The following is a 24273-nucleotide window of genomic DNA, read 5'->3' as shown; positions in this document are numbered from 1 at the left end:
TGTTTGTGTCTCCCTCTTTGTCCAAAATGCCTTTTGTCAGTGATAGGTTTTAATCAGGCTCTCAAAGAAACAACCATGCTCAGAGAAGCTAGGTCCACAGGTTGGGGCTAGCTTTTCCATGTTCCTCAAGACCTGAGTTAAGCTCCTGCCGTGGGATTTATTGCATCCTTTAAATACATCTCATTTCTCTTCTAGTATCCCTTACCATAGGGTGGATCCTTTGAAGACAAGAACTAAATCTTCTTCATCCAGGTCCCACAATGCATTGCGACATCTGTCACACAATGTGCCCAATATTTGAGAAATGAATGAGTATCTACAGAAGAGACCCAAGGAAAATAAAATCAAACAAAAAGAGGAAAATCAAGAGATACAAGAGATCTTTCATACATCTATTTTTCCTACAAATGATCCCAGAATCTAACAATCAGTGAACCAGAATGCACTGGCATGAGGGAATAAATTGTGCACATTATAGAAGACATATTAATTCTGTGAGGCTATTAAAAGCCATTTAGATTTTGGCTACACAATTCCAAAATTGCCTGATAACATTGTGAGCAAATCAGTTAAAGCTGGTAAAGTAAACCCTACCTTTGGAGAGAAGCCAGGTCTAAATTACTGATGTGTTAGGCTTTTTTTTTTTTTTTCATTGCAGGTTTATAATTTTAAGATCAGTGAAATGCCAGGTCTGCCTTAATGAATAACTAACATTCAATATTTGTAATTATCCAAGTACATTTTTTGATGCTTAAATGGTTACCCCAGGACTGCATTGAAGTCAGAAAGACAGAAAGAAAGAAAAAACAGCTTCTCTTTAAAAAGCAGAAGCATAGCAATCTTGTCTATAAAAGATTCTCTCCATTCGACACTTCCCTTAAACATTTTGCAACAATGCAAAGGTAAACTTTAGTTCAACCTAGGTTGAAACACCAATTTTCTTCATAGCAAGGGGTATGTTAATGAGGTCATATTTTACATGGTGGAACTCAGCTTTTTGTTTGTGTGCCTGTGTGTGTGTGTGTGTTCCTTTGCTTTGGACATGTTCTCGTCATACAAATCCTGCTGTCAACATTTCCTAATCCACATCCAGAGCTTCAGTCATGTACCCAAAGAGCAATTCTGATGTGTAGCACATCTGCTCTAAATAGTTCAGCGCCTCTCCATGGCTGTAAAAGAATCAAGCTTTGCAACTTGTTTCTGGCTTCAGCTTCTCTTCCAGTGCTGTCCCTTCCTATCTCTTCCCTGAATTCCTGGCAACCTCTGTCATTTCTCTCTTGGAGCCCTGCAGCCACTTGCCTGTCTGGGTACCTGGCTGTTGACTATCACAGAGTCAATCCAAAGGCTATCATCACCCAGTTCTTTGGCCTGGTGGTCCACTTTTTCCTTTGCTTTCCGGGCTGAATGAGGTGACCAACATGTCCCCTCGCAGAACTGAATCAAAAACAAGTTGCTCTTTTCACTCCAGCCCCTTCCACCAGGGTTTGGCATATTTGAAGACAGCACTTTTATAGCTCTAACCTTTCTATTCCCAAGGTCCCCTTACTGTGACCAAATATAATAGGAAGCAAACACTCACTAAGTGACCCCATAAATGGAGTTTTGGGGACTTAAAAAGGGGAATGTTGCTGACAAGTTGCTTTCTAGCTTTGGTGAAATCAGATCCTCTTTTGGTTAACATCTAAAGATTTTTTAAAATTGAAAATAATATAAAATCATTACTGGTACTTTTTCTAGTGAGTACCAGTAGAAACTCACCAGGAGTGAGTTCCTAATGTTCTATTTCTTTTTTTTTTTTTTCCCATAAATTACAGGGGTGGGGGGTTTGAAGATTTGGATGACCTTTTTCCATTCTCCCCCAAAGGAGGAAGAAGGTTGAGTTCTTACATGATAATGATGCTGTTCAGATTGGATCTGAATCTGTCCAGTTACATGATCCATGCTCCATCTAAGAAGAATGAGGCCCACCATTAGTGTGCACTCACTGATCCATCTTGGAGGGGGAAGACTGAGCTATGACTAAAGGATAGGGATGCTGTTCTGCCTGTTATGACTGGCTGGTTTACCTGGGCTAAGCCCTGCTCTGCTCTGCTCTGCTCTGAGCTTTACCATCAACACCTGTAGAGCAGGCATACCACATACCACATAGGAGATGGGCAATTAACAATGCTTGGCGGCTCCCTGCTCATTCTCTGGCACCTTGATCCCCTCCTCAGAGAAGCTATCTCCATGCTTTGGTAACTCAGTAGCGATCTGAACTGAAGTTGGACAAGTGTATATTTTATTAGCACATAAAAATATTTTGTGAGCTCTTTCTCCCTGTCCTCTCTCCATCCTCTCCCTCTCTCTCTCTCTCTCTCTCCCTGTGTGTGTGTGTGTGTGTGTTCCCAGCCTCTTCTTTCTCTATCCCCTCTCTTTCTGTTCTTCTCGGTTCCCTTTCTTTCTTTGCCTCTAATCCCTTCCTGAGACTCCCTTCCCATCTCCCAAATAAACATTTTATACTAATTTTTCTCTTTCTTTTTTCTTTTTTTTTTTTTTTAAAAACTTGGTGTTGTGGCACATGCCTATGTAGAAGGATGGTCCCTGAGTTTAAGGCAAATGGGACTATATAGTGAGTTCCAAGTCAGTAGGTATTACACAAGAAGATCCTACCTCAAACCAGACAAACTATCTGACTAAATGGCCAGTATTTCCTCACTCCTATACACTGTAAATTCTTTGAGATTCGACATTCATATTGCACACACACACAATCAACAATGAACAAAACCATAAGGTTAAATCTCAACCTCAGCGTCGATCAGTTCATCTTTATAGCTTCATTTCCTTGTTACATCTGTGCATATGCACTCTTTCCTTACAAATTCCTCTGGAGTGAAGCAGTCCATCATCATTGTTAGTTAATATTTATGGGTTTATTTGCTTTCAGCTAAGCTCTGCTTGAGGACAGGAAATAGGGTCTGGTGGGTGAGCCTGAGTAAAGAAAGAGCAGGGAACAGAGAGAGAAGGCAGAAAGGGCAAGGCAGGGAGAGAGGAAGAGAGGGAGAGAGAAAGGAGAGGAGGAGAGAAGAATTAGAGGTGGGATGGAGACAGAGAGGAGGAAGGAGAGGATAAAGGAGGAGAAGGAGGGAGAAGGAGAGGGAGGGAAAGGGGGAGAGGGTGAGGAAGGGACAGAGGGAGGGGGAATGGAGAGAGGGAGAAGAAGGGGGAGAGCATGGGGAAGAGGGAGAGGGGAGAAGGTGAGAGGGAGTGTGATGGGGAGGGGGAGAGAGAGAGGGAAGGTGTTCTTTTGGTCAGGAGGAGGACTTTGGAAGCTAGAAGCATGTTCACCCTCACAAACTCCTTTCTTACTACTTTGGCTATTAGAATTATTTGGTCTTTCTGTTTTTACCTTTAAACAATCCAATCTGGGGATCTAATTTTGAGCAGGTTTGTATGAGAATGTTTTTAGTTTATTGGAAATTTATAAAATATTTTTGTCTCCCCTCGCCCCCCCTAAAAAGGCTAGCAATACTAAAGATCTAAGACAGGATCATCTTCATTCAGGAGCTCAAATAGTCTCCAAGTTGCTTGGGGATTTCAAAGAATTCCAAGTGGATTTTATTGGTTCTTGGACTGTGATAGCTTCCATTCACTGTAACAACATGCCCGAGACAGTTCATTTACAGAGGAAAAGCTTCTCTTGGTTCACAGTTCTAGTAACTCTGGCTGAGGACTGTATTGACATGTGCTTTGGGCCTTGGGGCCAGCAAGTACTAGATAGAAAAATTGGGATGTGTGTGGTAGTAACAAAGAGTAATCTCATATCAAAAATATAAAAAAGATGGAGGAACATGCTGAGTATTGACAACACACTTCAAGAGTCTGCCCATGAGGCCCCACCTCCTAAAGATTTCATCATTCTCTAATGGGGATCTAGTTTTTAAGTGGCTAATCAACTATATTCAACCTAGACCATTCAAACCCCTGGCTTTCAGCGACTCCTGTTTATTTCACAATGAAAAGTGCACTCATGCACTCCTTGAGAATACCTAAAGTTTCAGGTGTCCCAGCACCACTCAGAACTCCTCTGGTGGTTTTCTGTAAGCTAGATGCAAAATGGGTTCTAAGCCCTGTCGGAAAACTGAAAGAAAGTTCCTCATTTCTGAATGTATGAAAGGACTGTGTAGCGTTAAGACAGGCACGTGCTAAGCATCTCTATTCCAAAAGGGAGAAATAGAAAAACATGGAGGGTAAGGTCAAAGTGAGGCTGAAAGACAGAAGGGGAGACATTAAACCCTCAAGTTTCATGCCTGACATATATGTGGGGACACTCCAAGGGACAGGGCTACTAAACCATTCTGCATCCTGACAGCAAGAGGCTCTTGGAGGAGAAACTGAGCCACTGCTGAAACTGGAGGAGGCTTCAATATTTGCTGGCTTGTGTGTGGCTGCTGTCCCGATTTGCAGAGTTCTGGGCTCCAGAGTAATCCTCCAGGTTGAGGGAATTCCTTCTGTCACACCTTCTTCACCACAGTGGACCTTACGCTTAAACTGTGAGCCAAGATAAACCCTTCCTTCCTTAGGCTGCCACTTCAGGTATTTTGTCACAGAACAGAGAAAAGTAATACAGGAGGAGATTTCTAGCAAGCAGCTCTCTGTGAATGGCATCACAGGGAACGAAATTCCAAAGAAATGCTTTGGTTGTTTTGGTGGACTATTTTTAATTTTTTTGACCGTTTGCAAAAGCATAGGATCACATTTCTTATGGAATTGGCAAAAAGTGATTCTGAATTTCAAGGTAGAACATGACTTACTAAAACCTCAACATTATTAGCAGGATAATTTCCTAATGTGTCCTTTTATCTTGCCTTTAGTGTCAAAAATAAAGAAAATCATAGGATGTTTGTGCAGGTCCTGGGCTTACTGGTTAAAGTGAATCGAGTATGCGCTCTCCTTTTTATCTTAGAATATCAAAGATCAAGAGATAATCTCCGCACCAGCACTAGTGCCTGACATGTTGGAGGTGTACCACCCATCAATTGCATGACTTATCCCGTTATCTTTATAGCTACATGACAAGCTAAGTGCTAACATGCCAATTTTATGGATGAGAAAACGAGAGCTCAGAGAGATGTAAGCATTCTGGTAAGGTCATGGAGTTAGTTCTGAGTCACTTTTCAAATTCAGGTTCCCTGATCACTAAGCTGTTGCTTCAAACCCTGCCAAGGGTCTAGAGTAGAAAGCCTCCAGCACAGAGGCAGTTTTCCCACATGACTCAGAACTACTAGAAAACAATAGCTACAGTACGTTTACCCATGCTGGAGGCTTCCTATGTGAACAGAGAGCACAGGCTTGCAGAAGGATGTACAGAGCAGGTTGGTGGGATGCTCATCATTCTGACACTGAGTTGTGTCATAACACTGGACCCTGAGCTAGCTTTTCTAGTAAACAAGTGTTGTTTTCCTTCTTCATCCCTAGTCATTAAACACACCGTAGGAGAAGAAAACAAAGAACAGGAACTAATGGAATTTTAGTTTCTATAAAATTAACACACAATAGTCATTTTGTCATGTATGAGAAAGGGAACAATATGATATAATAAAAAATAAAAATCCCCCATTCATGATTGATAAATTTTGTTTCTTTACAAAGCTAATATGATATTTGCAAGTTTATTCAACTATTTTTATTTTGCTATAAATTAGGCATCCTTCCATTTCCTTGACTTTTTTTTGGGGGGGGTAACACTTTTAAAGTCCTCTTTTTCATCATGCAAATATGATGAAATAATTTAATTAGCGTTTCTCCTATTTTTAACACGTGGGTTGTTTCTACTTTGCCCTCTCACTTTTATAAATAACACAGTGGAGAGCTTTGCTTGATCATATTTTGTTTTCACGTAATTTTGAAAGTAGGGAAACGAAACCATTGGAAGCTCAGCATGAGGACTCTGTTCAGCTTTCACCTCAGTTGTTTACAGTTTACTCTTTTGTGCCCACCCTAATACCAACATATGCTTTCTAAACCATGTGAGAACAAACTGTCCCTTTCTCCCCTAATACCTCAAACTCTTCCCTGTCTACTTTCCTAAAAATAATATCATTCTCTATGGCAACATATTTTTTAAAATTTTAGAAATTCAATGTTGACATGACATCATTATCTATTCCACAAATTATCTTTAAATGTAGCCTTTTCTAGATTATCACCTCATCCAGCATGGTAGAAAAAAGTATTTCTGTAATTTTTTTTTTTTTATAATGACCTCAGGCTAGATTTCAAAAAAGAAGATGGTTGGGTGATTGGACAATGTCTTATTCTATTTGTGCTGCTACAGAAAATACAAAACTAAATAATATGTAACAAATAGGCATGTACATACTCCTGGAATCTGGGAAGTTCAAATGCAAGGAGTTGCTTCTGAGCACTGGGAAAGGGACTTCTTGTTGCACCAACCCACAGCAGGGAGTTGGGAAGGAAGACATGGGATCAGGGAGGGATGAAAATTTCCCTTTGCACTAGTGTCTATCTTGGTTTTGAGGGTAGGTCCCTCGTGACCTAGGCAGACATTGAGATTTCTACCCCTCAAGAGTGTTTCTGTGGCAGTTAAACTCCAGCATGAGTTTGGAGGTGATGCATATTGAAACCATAGCTGAGAGGCATTTTGATGGCAACTGAAAAAGTTGTAATCATTTGATCAATGGTAATGTTGGACCTGTGTGTGGTAGAGTGGATCAATAGCCATCTGTTGTATAGTGGGAGATTCATGGTGTTTAAATATTAGACATGATGTCAGTATCTCACAGTGACAATGATTTTTAATGTATAAAGTGATAGACAGTTGTTACATATATTGCCTTATGTTCTTAAGGGTATGGAAAAACTGCTGGTCCAATTTTCACAATAAAAGAACTTAGGGGACATGTTTATGGTTGAACAAGAATGTATGTGAAGGTTCTAGTCATGTTTCTTCTGCTATATCATAAACATCATGAGCAAAAGCAAGTTGGGAAGGAAAGGATTTAGTTTGCATACAAGAAGAAATGTCAAGGCAAGAATTCAAGGCAGCAACCTGGAGGCAGGAACTGAAGTAGAGTCATGGGCAAGTACTGGCTACTTCCTGGCTTGCTCAGCCTGCCCAGTGTAGCACTCCTTACCTGTGGATAGGACCTTTCCGTACTAATCATTAATCCAGAAAACTTCCTACAGATTTGCATACAGACCAATGTGATTGATATACTGTTTCATGAAACTCCCTCTTCCCAAATTAATCTAACTTGTGTCAAGTTAGCAGAAAACTAGGCAGCTCAGTGGGGAATATATTGAAGTTGTTCTATGTATGACCACCATGGCAGAGCAAGTGAAGGAAAAGTGAGAGAGTGAGGCTTGAAGAACGATAAGCAGGAAGACTGGCTAGTAACAGACACATTGGAGGAAATGTAAAGATTTTGAAATAATAGCTAAAGATACCTTGCACAAATAGGATAACAAATGAACATGCAGGCTTCTTAGAAATCATTGGCTCACACCCTTCATCTCTAAGCTAACAGAAAATAGTATTGTGGCCTTAAAATCCAGCACTACTCTGGTGTTATAAATACAACAGAGAACACAATAAACATAATCTGTTCTCAACAGTCCTAGAGTGAAGTGGGGAAGGAATAAATATAAAATTGTGTGTATCATTCTTCAGACATTGAACAGGGTCTATGAAGAAACATGTTGATATGCAGACTTCATAGGAGATGAACCTTTCTAGTCTGGGTTTAGGGAAGGGACTGACTTCTTGGCAGAGGAAATTAACTTTAGATTATGCAGAGTGTTAAAGAAATAAATTCAGAATGCACAAGAGTATAAATCACATTTCTTTGCGCACTGACAAAGGATTAAATGTCTATGGTTTGTCAGTGCTGTGGACCCAAAAGGTGGTGTTCCTAGGTCAAGGTGCTCTCAGAGTGATTCACTTCAGGGAAAAGAGGTATCAAGTTAGGGCTGCACAAGAAATGTGTTTCTTCTGGAGACAGTGTGGAAAGAAATCTGCCAGAGCCAAATGTGCTATCATGGAAAAGGCCTGAGAAACGGGAGCCAAAGTAGATGGGCCATCACCACAGGAAGGTGGGCATGGGGGAAGGGTAGGGAACTCCTAAAGGAGCAAGCAGATTTGGTTTAGAAAGAGATACAATCAACACCAAGAGAGCCATATGGAGAAGGAGGAGGAATGTCTGGGCAAGAACCTGAGTTCCAACTGTGCTCAATCTGCAGCTCAGATACCGTGCCTGCCAGGAACACACCTCACCCATAGCTTAGTCCAAATAATTGTTGGCTTTTTATGCCCCCACCACCATCCCAAAAGAAAAAAAAAATGGAGCAGATCAAGGAATGTAGATATGGAACCTTGACCTTTGATCTGGATTCTATCCTTCCCAGAGACTTCTGCAGCCCGTGGAGCTGGAGAGTATCCAAGGGGTTGATCTGCTGCTAAGGGCACTCAAGTCATTACAGGTTGAAAGGCACGGGGGAATCTTGGAGATAAAGAGCAAGAGCGAGGCATGGTTGCCAGGGAGCTAAGATTCCAAGTTTTATAATCCAAGCCGGAGGAACTGGAGATGAGATGGTTAAAGAACAACTCATTTTAAATNTATAAAAAATACTATATACTCTAAGTGCTTTATGGAGAGAATGCAGTTCAGAAAAGTAGATTTGCTGCAGCACTAAATGTTTTAATTTTTTTTTTATATGCTGCACATTAGAGCTTGTATTTTCTTGTACCTCCAAGGCATAGTCTTTTATGGCTTTGGAGATAAAAGATTTACATTTAAATCATGCTTTCCCTGTGCCACATTTTAACAATAGCTTTTTAAATTCTTCTGTTCACCCAAAGGTCAGAACACTTTTTTTTTTTTTTGGTCGACATATGCTGCCACCTTAGCCTGCTGAGCAAATCCTTCCAGCTTTGAAAGTCTAAATATTATTTATTGTGGATGTAAAAGGAGACCCAAGTGGCAAGTGTTTCTCAACGACATGGAGATGTCAACCTGGAATTGTTAGGAGAGCAGAGACACTGTATAAGGCCTCCAACTCCAGACATCAGGTGTTTCTGGTCATTTTTTTTTGAGTCAAACATACCACCAGGTAACTCTGGCTCAAGTTGAGAAAGGTCTGGAAGGGACAGTTGGTCAGCAGACTCTTTTGTGTCACTATTGCTGTTAAATGGCCTGGCTACATAGTTCCTACTTCTTCTCTGACTCTCTTTTCCAGTCACTCAAAAATAAAAAGGTTCTTTGAGAGAGACTCTCACAGAACCATCTTATAAATGCTATCTAGAAGCAGAGCTGTCTGCGGACCTGTCATTGTCATTGTCACACATTCCAAAGCTCATTATTGCCCAGCACAGATGCATAGGCTTTCAGCACTCCACATCATGATGCTGAGTGCTAATTGTTAACTTAACAGAACCTTGAATCACCTAGGGAAAGGACCACTGGACATATACGTGGGGAATTGTCTTGATTGGACTTATTGAGCTGAGAAGCCCCGCTCACTGTGGGAGGCACCATTCCCTAGTAGGGATTCTAGACTGTATAGATAAAGTGAGCTGAGCACCAGTATGTGTCCGCCACTTTCTATTTCTAGAGTATAGATGTGATACGTCCAACAGCTTTAAGCTCCTACCTCCTTGAGTTCTCCACCCTGAAGGGCTGACTCCTTGAGCTGTGAGCCTGAATAAACTCTTCCTCTCTTAAGTTGCTTTATCAGGGCATTGTATTCTTCTATACAGGGTTATTCACAGATAAATCTCCTAGCTAACATATTGACATTAATCTTTTTCATACAATATATTTGATCATATTCTTTCCACTCCCCCAATTTCTTCCAGTTTTTCCTCACCTCTCTACCTACCCAACTTCATCATGTTCTCTGTCTCTCTGTCTCTGTCTCTGTGTCTCTGTCTCTCTGTCTCTCTGTCTCTCTCTCTCTCTCTCTCTCATAAAAGTAAACAGAAGCCCCTTCTTAGAATTGGAAACAATCACCCATGGAAGGATTACAGAGACAAAGTTTGGAGCTGAGACAAAAGGATGGACCATCTAGAGACTGCCATATCCAGGGATCCATCCCATAATTAGCTTCCAAACAATGACAGCATTGCATACACTAGCAAGCATTTGCTGCAAGGACCCTGATATAGCTGTCTCTTGTGAGACAATGCCGGGGTCTAGCAAACACAGAAGTGGATGCTCACAGTCAGCTATTGGATGGATCACAGGGCCCCCAATGGAGGAGCTAGAGAAAGTACCCAAGGAGCTAAAGGGATCTGCAACCCTATAGGAGGTACAACATTATGAACTAACCAGTACCCCGGAGCTCTTGACTCTAGCTGCATATGTATCAAAAGATGGCCTAGTCGGCCATCACTGGAAAGAGAGGCCCATTGGATACGCAAACTTTATATGCCCCAGTACAGGGGAACGCCAGGGCCCAAAAAATGGGAATGGGTGGGTAGGGAAGTTGGGGGGGGGAGGGTGTGGGGGACTTTTGGGATAGCATTGGAAATGTAATAAAAAAATAAAATAAAAAAGTAAACAGAAAACGACCAAGAAAAAAACAAAACTATTTCTTTCTCCATCTCTAACACACACACACACACACACACACACACACTCCACGGAGTCTGCTTTGTGTTAGTCAATCACTCCTGGTCATTGGGCCTGCCCTCGAGTATGTTTGTTATACCCTTTGATACTCCATTGGAGAACACTGTTTTCACTTTCCCAGCAGGAATCAATTGCAGCAGCTTCTTGGTTAGGGGTGGGACTTTGTGTCTACTTACCCTGCTTCAGTGCTGGGATTTTATCTGGTTTAAACCTGTGCAGGTCTAGAGCATCCTGTCACAATCGCTGAGCAAACAAATTGACAGTTTTTCTTTAAACCCTGTACTTCCAATCCAATCTGAGTTTGCAAAATTATACTGATTAAGTAAAAGAGTCAAAGATAGCTTGCTTCTGATTCTGAATCACAAGTAAAATTGCTACAGGCACGTGTCCTTTTTCTCTCTTAGTTCAAGACTAGTGATGGAACCAAAGAATGGCAATGTTTCCAAGGGCCGAGAAAGAACTAAGGGTCGAAACAGTCAATCCTTCTAAATGGAGACTGAAAACAAAATCTTCAAAGGCAAACATATCAGACAAAAGGGGGTAAGGAAGAAAGACGAAGATTTACACTTTAAAAGATTAAAGTTGTAATCATTTTTGATTGATTCGTTATTGTATTCACCCTTTAATAATAAACAAGAATTAACGGTTCTTGACTATGTAAGAAGTTTGCAAATTCCAGCGACCCTAATATATCAATGTTTCTATCCCTGTGGATTCTTAGATTAAGAATCAGTTACAGAGGAAAAGTGGTTTCTTCCTTTGCTTTCAGGGAAGCATGGTATCCCAGGGAGTCCATTACAACATGAAGCCTAAAGTTGACCCAGGGTCATATTCTGTTCCAACAGCTTCCAGCCATACCATTCTGAGAGGAAATTCCACTGCTTGAAAAGGAACCTGCTTTGTCTACTTTGAGCAGGCCATGAAGGCAACACTTCATCTCGAAAGAATGTGGAAGAAATGCGTACACTCAGTGTTTGCACAGCCTAGAGTTTCACAAGGACGTGTAGGTCATAGCTATATTGATATTGTTTTTCTCAGAGTAATACGGGCAGCAAAGTCCACTGGAAAAAAAATTCCGTAATAACTGTTTTTGGTTGGACATTACTTCACAGCCCTGTATAACAAAACTACTTTCATTCTAGATGAGAATTTTTTTTTTTTTTATTCAGAATTGCAGAGTGCTACCTAGGGACAGCCCCAGGCAGTCCATGAAGCTGAAGCATTTTGCCTTCAGTATTTTTGACCTTCAGGGCTCCTCCCCAACCTCCTCTATTCCACATCTTCTTCCCTATCCTATTTTTAACCAAAGGGGAATCTTGAGGACTCTCCTTAAAGTCCTGTCCACAATTGACTTCGAAGAAGCTCTTCAACATGTCATTTGCACCCATGTCTGGAATTGACTAATTATATTTTATCCCTAGCTTTTATTTATTTATTTTATTATTATTATTTTTTTTTTACCTTTAACTTTATCTGCATTTATTTTATGCTGAATTTATTCCCGGGCCATGAGTTTTTGTTTTTTCAGTTTTTTTCTGGGATATCTTTTTCTTCTGTGGAACCTCCTCTTCTGGCTTTGGAAAGATCTGTTCCTTCTCAGTGAGGATCATCTCACTGTGGCAGGGGGAGCTCATGTATGGGTTAATCCGGCCATGAGCTCTGTAGGTTTGTCAACGCACCTTAGGTGTCTTGTTCACCTGGATGTGTTCAATGACTAGAGAATCTACGTCTAAACCCTTAAGTTCAGCATTACTCTCTGCATTTTTAAGCACGTGCAGCAAAAATTCAGCACTCTTTTTTAGCCACCGACCCTGTGTCCAGCCCCACTGTTTGGCCTGGGCACACCTACTGACTCCACCATTATACCTCCGGAATGGCACAGATTGCTTCTTTAAAGTGACATCCTTCAGATACTTGGTGGCTTTTCAGATATGCATACCCTTGATGGCCTGGGCAGTTTCTTGGGTGTTCTTAAAGTGACCGCGAAGGTTTGAACCTCTTGATTTGCATGATTTTGTGGGGTTTTCTGGGTCAAGAGAGTAGCGAACCATCTTGGCAGGTGACCTCTGGCTGCTTACAGGAAGAGTTTTGGTTTTTTGTTTTTTTTCAAATGTTTTGTTTTTTATGTGTTTGTTTCTCTTTTGTTTATGGCAGTACTAGAAACCAAATTCAAGCTCTGCTGAATGCTAGCCAAGTGCTGTATCACTAACCTGGATTTTTTGGTGTGTTCATCTTCCTCAGTTTAATCCTTCCTAAATATAATAGCCAATAGTTACAGAAAATGCTTCAAGCTATTCTGAACAGAGTGCTTGATAGCTCATGAAAGTCATGCTTCTTCACACTAGCTTAAACTACTAGAGAAAAGAATTATTCTCATTTGGTAGTAGCTCAAGAAACAGCCATGATATTTATCCAGCTCCTGAAATATAGAGATGTCTCTTACTCATTGGTGACAAACATTTTTTTTTTTAGGTGAGCAAGAACAGAGACTCCCAAGTTCTTAGACTGTATATTTATTGCACTTTTATTGCCTTATAATCTACGAATCAGGGACAGTAAATAAATATGTTTGCATCTACCCGTCACCCTCCTGGCTTAAGGTCCTTGTCTACTTCAATCCATGATAACCTTCAGAGAAGGCATAGGAAAGTGTGATAGTAACTGAGGGTATACACTCCCTCTTCCAAGGTTCTTGTTAGAATCATCTGCCAGGACCTGGTTGCCTCTTTTAGAAGACACTCACTATATTTTATTAGAACTGGGAGCTGTGGAGATGATTGGAACCACTTGCACCTTTCTCATGTAGAAAGTGTACCTAATGATAAAACTGACACCCAGTGAATCAGACCCTAGGGACAGAGAGAACACATGTCCACAGAGATGGTGTTTTCTTTGGCTAGTGTTGGTCAGGCTGGAATGACTCACACCTCTGGGCTTTTTATAATGGTCTAATCTTATATTAGTGTGCGTTGGAATATTATCATTTCTGACCACAGATATACTACTTAGCCAGGGATGTCATCATGGAACTTGTCCATGAAGATACCAAATGAGATACCAACTGGGAACGCAGAACAGCCACAGTTGCTGCGACCACAAGGTGACATTGATGGTCCCCTTTGTTGTGTGTGTTTCCTATGACAGATGACGGCATTGTTACAGACACATGTCCCCTTCCACCCCATCACCAGCTTTCCACTGATAGGTGATTTCTGACTGACAGTAGGAATGGATTCTTAGAGTGGACAGGAAAGTGGAATGTGACACCAAGCTATTTTTTCCTCTCAGTTATTTCACAGTGCTTGTTGGAGCTGGTTCCTGTTTGCCAAGTGTCATTCAAAAGTCACCCAATTGTTGGTCCATCCTTGCTCAGTTGTTGATGAGAGTGCCATGTGGGCTAGAATCAAAGCCTTGCTGAAATGTGTCTATTTTACATCTGTTCCTGGCTGGGATCTTAATGACATGCACGGCATAATGAGATGTGTGTCTGGTTTGTGTAATGAGATTCTTGATTTGAGTGTCTAATGAAGCCTATAGCCTAATGAAATATATAGCATAATGAGATGCATAGCTTGAATGTATGGCATACATCTGAAGGTCCTTTAAAAAAATATCAGTAAACATGAAGAAGTCCTATCCATCTGGATAAGGTCCATCTACATCTCTTGCAATTTCTTAATGCTGTATCATCTTGGCAATGGATATTTCTTGTGTTAGAAACTGAGTCAAATGATTGTCCCTTATGATAATGGGTAGTTTGAAGACATAGCATAGACATTTTTGCCCCCTTGAGAAAAAGATGTACCTGTTACCTATCCCCCATCTAATATCCTATTTATTAATATGGTCAGCAATATCAATGTATTGTCTATGAAAATTTCTAAAGATATGTGCCCTGTAACAGTGAGCATTTCTTATCATTCAGATGCTGCTAACCATTGTATATCACATGGGGAGCCTTTCTCATTTGACCAGAGCAAGCATATGTGTATGATGATTCCGAGTCTCCAAGTCGGTTTACATTGATGATATTGCCTTCTATCTTTGAAAATCATCTGCCCACAGAAGACCTGTCTAAAGAAAAATGTTGCTGAAGCAGTTGGATTACCCTCATCTGCCTTCTATCCTCTGGCATGCAGCTTGTGCATTTATCTAAAGGCAGAGTCAGAAGCTCATGAGGACAAGTCACGCTGAGGCAAAGGGCAAGAACACAAGAGGGACAAGTTTTTACACTTATCCTACCTACAAACTGGAAACACCCTCCTCCTATCTCTATACCAACCAGGAAATCCGAGAAAAGAAACGGTATTAATGAAAAACCACTTTGCCTGTAAATATAGGTACTTGCTCAAAGGGTAATAATACAAATGACTGAGCATCCTGAAGCTTATACGAAATGCTACATTAAACTCCCGTATCCTATGAGTTGAAAGAGTACTCACCGAGAATGAGCTAGATAAAACAGAACCTTCCTAGGAATACAAAAACAAAACTATTAATGGGTTATCCCTATTTTTCTTTTAACTTTTGGGCCATATTGAATAAGAGACAAGGTAGGGAACCCATCTCAGATTTGCAGTAAAATGTCTTGGAGGTTTTTGCTCCTTTCTTTTAAGTGCATTACAGATTGCAATGCGTTCTGCCAAGAACTACTGGTGATTGACCCCAGGCATGAGGTATACATTACATGAACCTGCCCTAAAATTTCTCAAAGCCGAGGGAGAGTTTTAGCAGTGTATATCTCATCTGCAGCAGCCTCCTGGATGAAACCCAGGACACTCTGAAAATTTATAGAGACTAGTGTATCCTGCAGTTTAACAGGCCGTCTGAGTTTCTTTCTTTCTTTCTTTCTTTCTTTTTTTAAACATACCCTCACCAAGGTTTTATCTCCCTCCCATCTCCCAGATTGAATATCCATTATCTCTCGAGCTGCCATTACCCTCAGATGCCTCAGATTTATTTGTCTAGGTATTTTATAGAATAAAGGCTTGGTAGGGTCTTCTTTAAATACACATCCTAACCACATTTCAGGAGCCAGCAGTTGGTCCCATCACCCCCTACCCTAAGGCAATGCTTCTCTACTGCACAGGGATCATAAATTTCACCCCCACATGCATTTTACAATTATGGAAAGAAATGAATCAAACAAAATACCCAAAAGTTCAGATTTTTTTCAATTTATTTTCCAGCTGTGCTTTCCTATCCATGGAATGGTTCGATTTAGTAAATGCTCGGGTGAGCCCTTGCAAAGAGGTTTGATAAAAGCTTATGAGTAGACTGATTAAGTGATTCATTATTTACCTCAGAATGGGGCACCGTTCTGACTCCCCTAATTAGTCCATCTATGCTTTGACTTCAGCATCTCAGTACTTTAAGAAAGAAATCTTCTTTATATACCATGGGATGTTTAGGCATATTTGTTCTTAAGCCGATCAAATCTAGATTTCTTTCAACTACTTAGATAATGTGTTCCATGGTAGTCTAATAAAATACTAGCTAGTAGGTCTAATAAAATACTAGCTGTGTCTTCTATATAACATGACTATATAGAATGTTATCAAATAGGAGTGATTTTATTTTTTCATAAAAGACGGTTTCAAGTCTAAAGTGCTCAGGAAAATTTGCCTTTCAGGGTAATAAATTGATAAACGTATATAATTGCTACCCAATCTCTACTCTTTGTTCCATGCGTTTTTCTGTGTGAGAAATAGTCCCCCTAGATAGAGAGGATTCTGTCTTACCAAAGAGTGGATGTATCCATATTCAACGCAGTGAACACGTGACTTTAGTGGGGTTGCAAACAGGAGCATGTGTGATGTAAGAACATATACACCAGTGAGAAGTCATACATTCAGCATCTGTGACTCACAGGAAGCTGCACCACAACCCCAGTGGTAACATGGATGGCTCACATAAAACCGCACTCCTGAGGAGACCCCTAGGCACCACATAGGCATGCACGCATACCTCCAAAGAGGTCACTTGTGTGCATATCACATGATTCAAGGATGAGAGGTGCTTGTGGACACTGGGGGCCTCTTTCCTCCTTCCATAAGGAATGTGAATGGAAGTGATCACCAGGGAGTGATCACAGCTGCTCTGACTAAAGACATCATTGGTCATGTCCAGCCCAGAAGAGACAGCTCTATTACAGAATTGTTTTGTGGTGATGTTTAGGGCCAGTCCATGACCATTTAAGGGACATGTTCACAGGCCAGTTGGCAGAGCTGTTGAGAGACTGGGCATAAAAATGATGGATGGAGAAGGTAGGGCCCCTTGGAAAGGACCAGAATCAACAAGTGTAGTAATGTCTGTGGACTTCATCAATGGGGATATGTGTTAGGTTGGAATTTTCAGAACCGAACCTTCTTCATTTGCAGCAGTCACCTGGAAATACTGGTAGCAAGAGAATTTTTTGGCTCCCACCATTCTCATCTAATCAATATTGTTCAAGGAGGACTCAGAAATATACATCTTATCAATCTCAGACATTCAAAGTCTGTGAGATAGTAGCCTGAACATATCTGGTCCAGCCTCTACATAGTGATCCGTGTGCTTATAGGTTCTGGCAGCTGATGAGTGATTACTTACGCAAGGGGATAGTTGAATGAAATATTAGTACCAAGAACAGACCATGCACCCTGTTAGTGACCCTGTCCATGTTAAGGATACACAGATGTAAGACAGCAAATCAATTAAGTCAGCCATCAACAGAAAAAAGCTTGATACCAAGCCAAATGCAATTAAAATGGTGCTTGATATTGGTGACTTTATCCCATGTTTAGGTCATGTAGATGGAGGAGCATACAGTTGGGGCAGAGGCAAACCTTGACTTTCTTCTATTCCAAAATCAGGTCTAATTTCTACCCTATGTAGATGCCCCATGTGTCCTTCTCATAAACAGTGTGCTAGATCTCCTAAAACATGTATTATTATGTACTAAGAACTTGAAGTAAATATTTATTTTAAATGTAAATATGTTTTCTATTTGTTAGCACTGTGTGTGTGTGTGTGTTTGTGTGTACAAAGTAATAGTTCTTCATTTCATTCCTTTACTGATGCTCCAGTTTTGATTGTGTTACTGTTCTCTGTGACTCTGGTAGTTTTGGTTTCCAGTATCTACAAGGGTGTGTGCCATACTGAACCAGGTATTTATCTAAGCTGGGCACTGTCCATAGAACCCATGTGCCAGCAATCCAAGATCACAGCTGGTTTATGGCTATTACATTACACAGGACAACTCCATGACTTTACATGAAGAAGCTCAGGCATGGGGAGATTAAAGCCACCTCCACAATTTCACTCTGTTTTACCTTATTATTATTATTATTACTATTATTATTATGCCAAACCTACTCTATCAACTCAATTGCTATACATATACATTCTATGGGAATCATGAGTAGCTGTTGTTTAAAAAGTGTTTTTTTTTTTTAAAATATAAAAAAACAAAATAAGAAGAAAAAAAAACCAACAAAAACCCTTGACCTAGCCCGCCCAACATAGTTGCAGAAATATGGTAAACACTGCATTTCATCATGGCCATATCTAAGAAAGTCAAATTGCCAGTAAAATTTTGGGCACGATAAAATTAATTCTATGGCTTATGTGCAAGCCATGTTATTTCCACACAGAACATGCTCCCTTCAGTCAGTCAGCCAGCCAGGAAGAAAATGATAGAGTTTCTAAAGTCAGGCAAAGACCAAGTTGTGATTTAAGGTAAAGCTCACAGGTGACAGAGCCAAGCTACTTTGCCATTGTTTAAAATACCAGTTTCCAGCAGGAGTTTACAATTTCCCCGAGAAGGTCTTATCAACGCAAATGTCAGGAATTTGTTGGTTCTGCTTCTCACTTTCAGCAAACATGTGGGTCGCATTCTGCTAGTCCGTGGAAATCCGTGATTGTATATTTTGAAGCATCGGAAGTTTTACCACAGTCTATAAATATTACATAACAAATCTGAACATGCCTACCCACTTCTGCATTCAGGATACATCTCTGTGACCACTGCAATCAACCTAATTGGGCAAGACTCTCTAAGTGAAGGCAATAACATTTGTTTACTTCATCTAACGGATGTGCTTCCAGCTTAGTACCACCACATTTAAATTAGATTTTATCCAACACACAGAGAAATATACCCTTCAGTCAACATAGCCTGTTAATTTGAAAGTGTTTAAATGAACTGTGCAGGTCCTGTCAGAAACTCTGATAAGCTCTGTTTTTTGTCGCCTGTGAGAGGACACAGTGACATTTAGACCTCTTTCTTCTTCCATTCTTTGCAGAGCATATGGGAGCAGCTGCCCTCTTCTGTTCTTGAGGTGGCTGGCCACATGCCCAGAACTGCCTTGGGAGCCACAGTTCTGGACCGCAAATGATTTCTACTACATGGTCAGTGCATGGGGGAACAATACAGGATTGTGAGAAGAAAGGACAGATCACCATAGCCCCAGAAGCCCAGGACAGCAGAGGATGGGTTGTTCAGGTCTCTTTTGCACATAGATGCTGTGCCTTTCTGTGAGTTAGTTCATCTCTCAGAGGGCATCTTTGAGCACCAGGGCTTTCCTTTACATTTTGGTGTGTCATCCAGAATGGAAGATAGAGATGCCACACCTTGCTTTCCATCTTCCACCTTCTCCTCTGCTGTTTGTTATACAAACCTTTGCCAGGGGTACTGCTCTTACCAAATCCCTGCATCCTGAATGCCGTGACACATCTTGGTCAATAGAAGGACATCTGAGGATGTTTTCAATGGTGTCTCTCACCATTTGTGTTCTTCATCAAAACATTCACTCAGGGGCAGCTTGGTAAAGCACAAGCATTGTGAGTATCAGAGTTGTGTTCAGCAAGTGAATTAGCAAAAGGGTTTTTTGAAGAAGAAGAAGAGGAGATCAGTTTCTTCAAGGGGAGGGGCACACAAAGGAAGCCTAGATTCCAAAGATTGCCTTATCTTTTGCATCCCATCTTGGACAGGCAATACTGTAAGTGGTTTGGGGAATGATTCAGGTAAGCATCCAGAACAAGAAAGTGAGCCAGCTGACACCTCTAGGTTGAGTTAAAGTTACCCCATGACAAACACTTGTACAGAGAACAGCATTCATGGGCGTAGAGATTGACAAGTACTGTACCACTGAGATACACGTCCAACCCCTTTTCTCTGTATTTTGACAGAAGGTCTCAGTAAGTTGTCTAGGCAGGTTTCTAACTTGTGATTCTCATGTGTCAGCCTCCAAAGTTGACAAGATTACAAGCGTGCTTTACCATGTCTGACTATACAGAGAATTTCTTTTTTGGTATAAAAGAATATCATTATGCATAATAGTGTGTGGTGGGTAGATTGTATTATATGTTTGTCCAATTCAATAAAGTGTTCAATACCCAAAATGAACCCCAGTGTGAACTGTATATTTTGGGTGAATTTTATGTTTCATTTAGGTGTGTCAGTTACAACAAATATGCCTCTGAGGGTGGGTAGGTGGTGATAATGGGGTGTAGGCATATATATTTTCTCAGCCTACTTTAATAAGGGTCCCCCTCTCCTCTAGCCCACCATCCACCAGAGGTAGTAGACAAGAAAGGTTATTAGGATACAGGGGAGTGGACCTGTTCAGAAATAGTTCTTTGGGACAATTCCAATCTTCATTGTTCTCACTCCAGTCCACTAGAAAACACCAAACAAGAATCAGCAATGGCAGTCCAGTCCATAAACCAGTGACAGACACCACACACAAATCAGTAAGGGAAGTTCAATCCAGAAGAAACTGTGAGGTTTGACATCTGGCCTGAGTCCTCCATGGAAGTGGCAAGAAGCTGCAGGAACATCACAAAATGTTCTTTGGAGAGTTTCTCTCTACGAAGTCACCACGAGTGAAGCTCAGCAATGGAATGTAACATGAACCAACACATGCCTGTCATCAGTGAAGACTACTGAGGCAGAGCAAGGCAAGTCAATGGTGGAGCTCCCACTGTCTGTGGGATCCTATTGATAGTCCTTCTAAACATACTGTGTCCTTTCACATGTTTGCTATATCACAACATCCTTTCACCTGTGTTCCCAGCAAAACATCACTTGACATAATTAACTTTCCAAAGGAACCAGAAGTTTCCACTTCAATGGGGGAGATGAGGCCTATGTGGGAACAGAATCAGTGGGGCAGATCTCTTTCTCCACATCTTTCTCCACATGCCTGCAATCTAAAAGTTCTCTAAAAATACATCCCTGAATGCAACACTATATTTTGCAAGGCAGCCCAAAGTATCTAAGTATCCTACATATTTCTTTGATATGCATTCTTTTAGACTGTTGTGCTCTCTCTCTCTCTCTCTCTCTCTCTCTCTCTCTCTCTCTCATTCCTTTTTCCCTTCCCTCTGTCTCTTTCTTCCCCTTCCTCCCCTTTGTGCTTCTCTTTTCTTTCTTTCTTTCCCTTTCTTTCTTTCTTTCTTTCTTTCTTTCTTTCTTTCTTTCTTTCCCTTTCTTTCTTTCCCTTTCTTTCTTTCCCTTTCTTTCTTTCTTTCTTTTTCTTTCTTTCTTTCTTTCTTTCTTTCTTTCTTTCTTTCTTTCTTTCTTTCTTTCTTTCTTTCNTCTTTCTTTCTTTCTTTCTTTCTTTCTTTCTTTCTTTCTTTCTTTCCCTTTCTTTCTTTCTTTCTTTCTTTCTTTCTTTCTTTCTTTCTTTCTTTCTTTCTCTCTTTCTTCTCTCTCTCTCCTTCCTTCCTTCCTTCCTTCCTTCCTTCCTTCCTTCCCCTACTCTTTCTCTTCTCTTCTCTTCTCTTCTCTTCTCTTCTCTTCTCTTCTCTTCTCTTCTCTTCTCTTCCTTCCCTCCTTCCCTCCCCCCCCTCCCTCCTTCCCTCCTTCCTTCCTTCCTTCCTTCCTTCCTTCCTTCCTTCCTTTTTGTTTGGTCTTTTCTGAGAAGCAAGAACAAAATGTTCTGTTTGATCCAGTATTTGATTTTTCCAACGTTGCAGGGAAGGGTAAGAAGTGTCATAGCCTGGTAGTCATTTTTGACAAACTTTAAATGCAACACTCTTGTCCCTGTTCTCCAGACTCAACCTCACACAGCTCTAGAACATGTATGCTGAATGAATGTCAAAATCTAGAACTTTCTATGACCCATTAGCTAAAGAAAGTAACAGTAATAGGCCTGTGCTGGCTAGTTTTATTTTAATGTGACACAAGCTACAGTCATCTGAGAGGAGGAAACCTCAATTAAGAAAATGCCTCAATCAGATCAGGCTATATACAGATCTGTAAGGCATTTTATTAATTAGCAATCAATATGGGAGGGCCCAGCCCACTGTGGGTAGTACCATCCTAGACTAGTAATCCTGGGTTCTATAAGAAAGCAAGCTGAGCAAGCCATGAGAAGCAAGCCAGTAAGCAGCAACCCTCCATGGCCTCTGCATCAGCTCCTGCCTTCAGGTTCCTGTACTGCTTGAGTTCCTATCCTGATGTTTGATGATGAACTGAGATGTGGAGACATAAGCAGAATAAGCCCCTTCTCCCCTAACTTGATTTAGGTTGTGGCATTTCATCACAGTAATAGAAACCCTAATAAGTCAAGGCTAGGTTAACCTAAGTGTGTTGATCTATCAGCGATAATAAATTGTTATTCTCTAGGTGAATTCTCAGGAGAACACATGGACGATTGCTCACATTACCTTTTCTTCAAGCCCTTGGTGTTCTTGTGTTCATGGCAGATGATTCTAGACAGTGGCAGATCTCATATTCTTCTGTATATTCCTGTATTTTATAGCATGACCCATTGTGCTGACTTTGGTCACTTGCTGAGGTCTCCCCCGTACCTACTGTTCTTAATGCTAATGTGTCACCCCAGATCCATTGTTCTTACAATAGGGCTGCACCCACTATGTAGGTCTCCCCTCCCCTCAACTGATTATTACAGTAACCCCAACCAAACTAGTTTAAAAGCAAAAGCAGGAATGTACCTGGGGCATTTGTGGATATAACTTCAAACGGAGCCAGTGCTCATAAATGTCATGAGGATGCTGTCTGTCTCCCCTCAGACGCACTTTCTCTCACGAAGCAATGGCTGTCACAGATGACAGCTGGTGACTACAGTCTTTTTAACTTTAGCATTCTCAGAGATAAAAACTGTCCCTTGAAAGCCAATCACTTCTGAAAACTTCTCCCATAGATTCTCACTAGTGGGGTGTTGTCAAGCACCCCACCCTCAGTGAGGTTTTTTCATTTTAAAGTATATTTTGACTGGGCCAAAAGAAGTTGTCACTGTCACACTGAGTGAGTTTAGATCTACCCAGTTTACAGTGAGTGAATTCTTCTCACTGAAAGTGAGAGAATCCAAACTTGTGTCCACTTCCATACACCCCTCTCACGGTCTTCTCTGAGGCTGTGAAGTGGAAAGAGAGCTACCCTACCACTAACAAAAAATGGAGACCTTCTCCCACACAGCTGTCACTTTATACTAGTTGTCATAAAGGCAGAAAATAAAACCCTAGTACTGTGGATATTACAACTCTCTTTTTCTAGTTTATCTCTCAGGCCCCTGAGATGCAGAGCCCAAAGCCACAGGAGAATCAGGGGAATGTGTGTGCCCCAGGCTAAGGGGCACACACAGTCTTGTGTGATGCTTAGGTTCTGAGTTTCTGAACACTGAGACTCTTTCTCTCGTCACAAATCCCTTCTCCCAGGATAAGTTTCTGAGGATGTCCTGGTGGTTGAGAAACTCGGCTGGGAGTCAGTAGCAGCATATGGAGTCCATTAATTGATTATGGGTGCAGCCCTATAGAGTTCTCTCTAGTTATCAGCTAGACCAAGCCTCTGCCCTCTCTTCACATGCTATCTGCTCAGCTAGGCTTCCCAAGCTAGACCCAAAATTATGCCAAGTCCCACTCATCTCTAGACTCATATAAATCATGTTCTGATTTATACCTGAAATTATGCTGTGTACTTTCCTTACTTATTAATTATCTATATTTCCCACTGCAGGATAAGTAAGAGGTTGGCAGGTACCTTATCCCCCATTGTTCTCTGTTTCACCCTAGAATGTTGCCTGGCTCATGCTAGGTATGTAGTAACTATTTGGCATGTCAAGAAACAGATGAACGGACAAGAAACAGACAAACAAAATTATAGTAGGTATAGATCTTAAGCCATAAATCTGGGACCTTTGCTACAAGCTTAAACACATGTTCTGTTAAGAAAAATGTGAGTGGCAACCAACTCAGGCCATGAATAAACATGCTTTGCAAAGGCCTCAGACCACACCCTGATTTTTTTTCACGTTATGAGGCTGTGACTCCTCATTTCCTTCTGCTTCACATATTGGTTTATAATTTCTTTCCTCGGCATGGGAACTAGGCTGACAAGATTACCCAAGCAATAAAATAGCATATTGTAATGCAATTTCACCAAGCAAAAGCCAAATAAGGAGGATAAAATAAGATGTCTAGAACATTGACATTAGCTTAGAATAGGTTCACCAATAAGTCTTTAGCCAAGCAAGAGTTGAGACACCCCCTCTTCCATTTGGTACCTGAGAGCATGCTCTCCCAGTCTTCTTCACATCTTTCTATTTTTGTTTTTTGCATGTGTGTGTGTGTGTATGAAAAAAAAAAACAAAAACAAACAAATCACCAGGAATTGAGTTTGCTGTCTTTTAAG

The 24273-nt window shown here is 40.9% G+C and overlaps 1 pseudogene; it reads right to left on the bottom strand.

The window, feature by feature from the left end:
• Positions 1-12129: 12129 nt before the first annotated feature.
• Positions 12130-12700, bottom strand: LOC110299725 (annotated as a pseudogene).
• Between the last annotated feature and the right edge of the window lie 11573 nt (positions 12701-24273).

This window comes from Mus caroli, chromosome 1 (assembly GCF_900094665.2).
Source record: "Mus caroli chromosome 1, CAROLI_EIJ_v1.1, whole genome shotgun sequence".
Lineage (NCBI taxonomy): Eukaryota > Metazoa > Chordata > Mammalia > Rodentia > Muridae > Mus > Mus caroli.
This window is presented reverse-complemented; position numbering and strand designations above follow the sequence as displayed.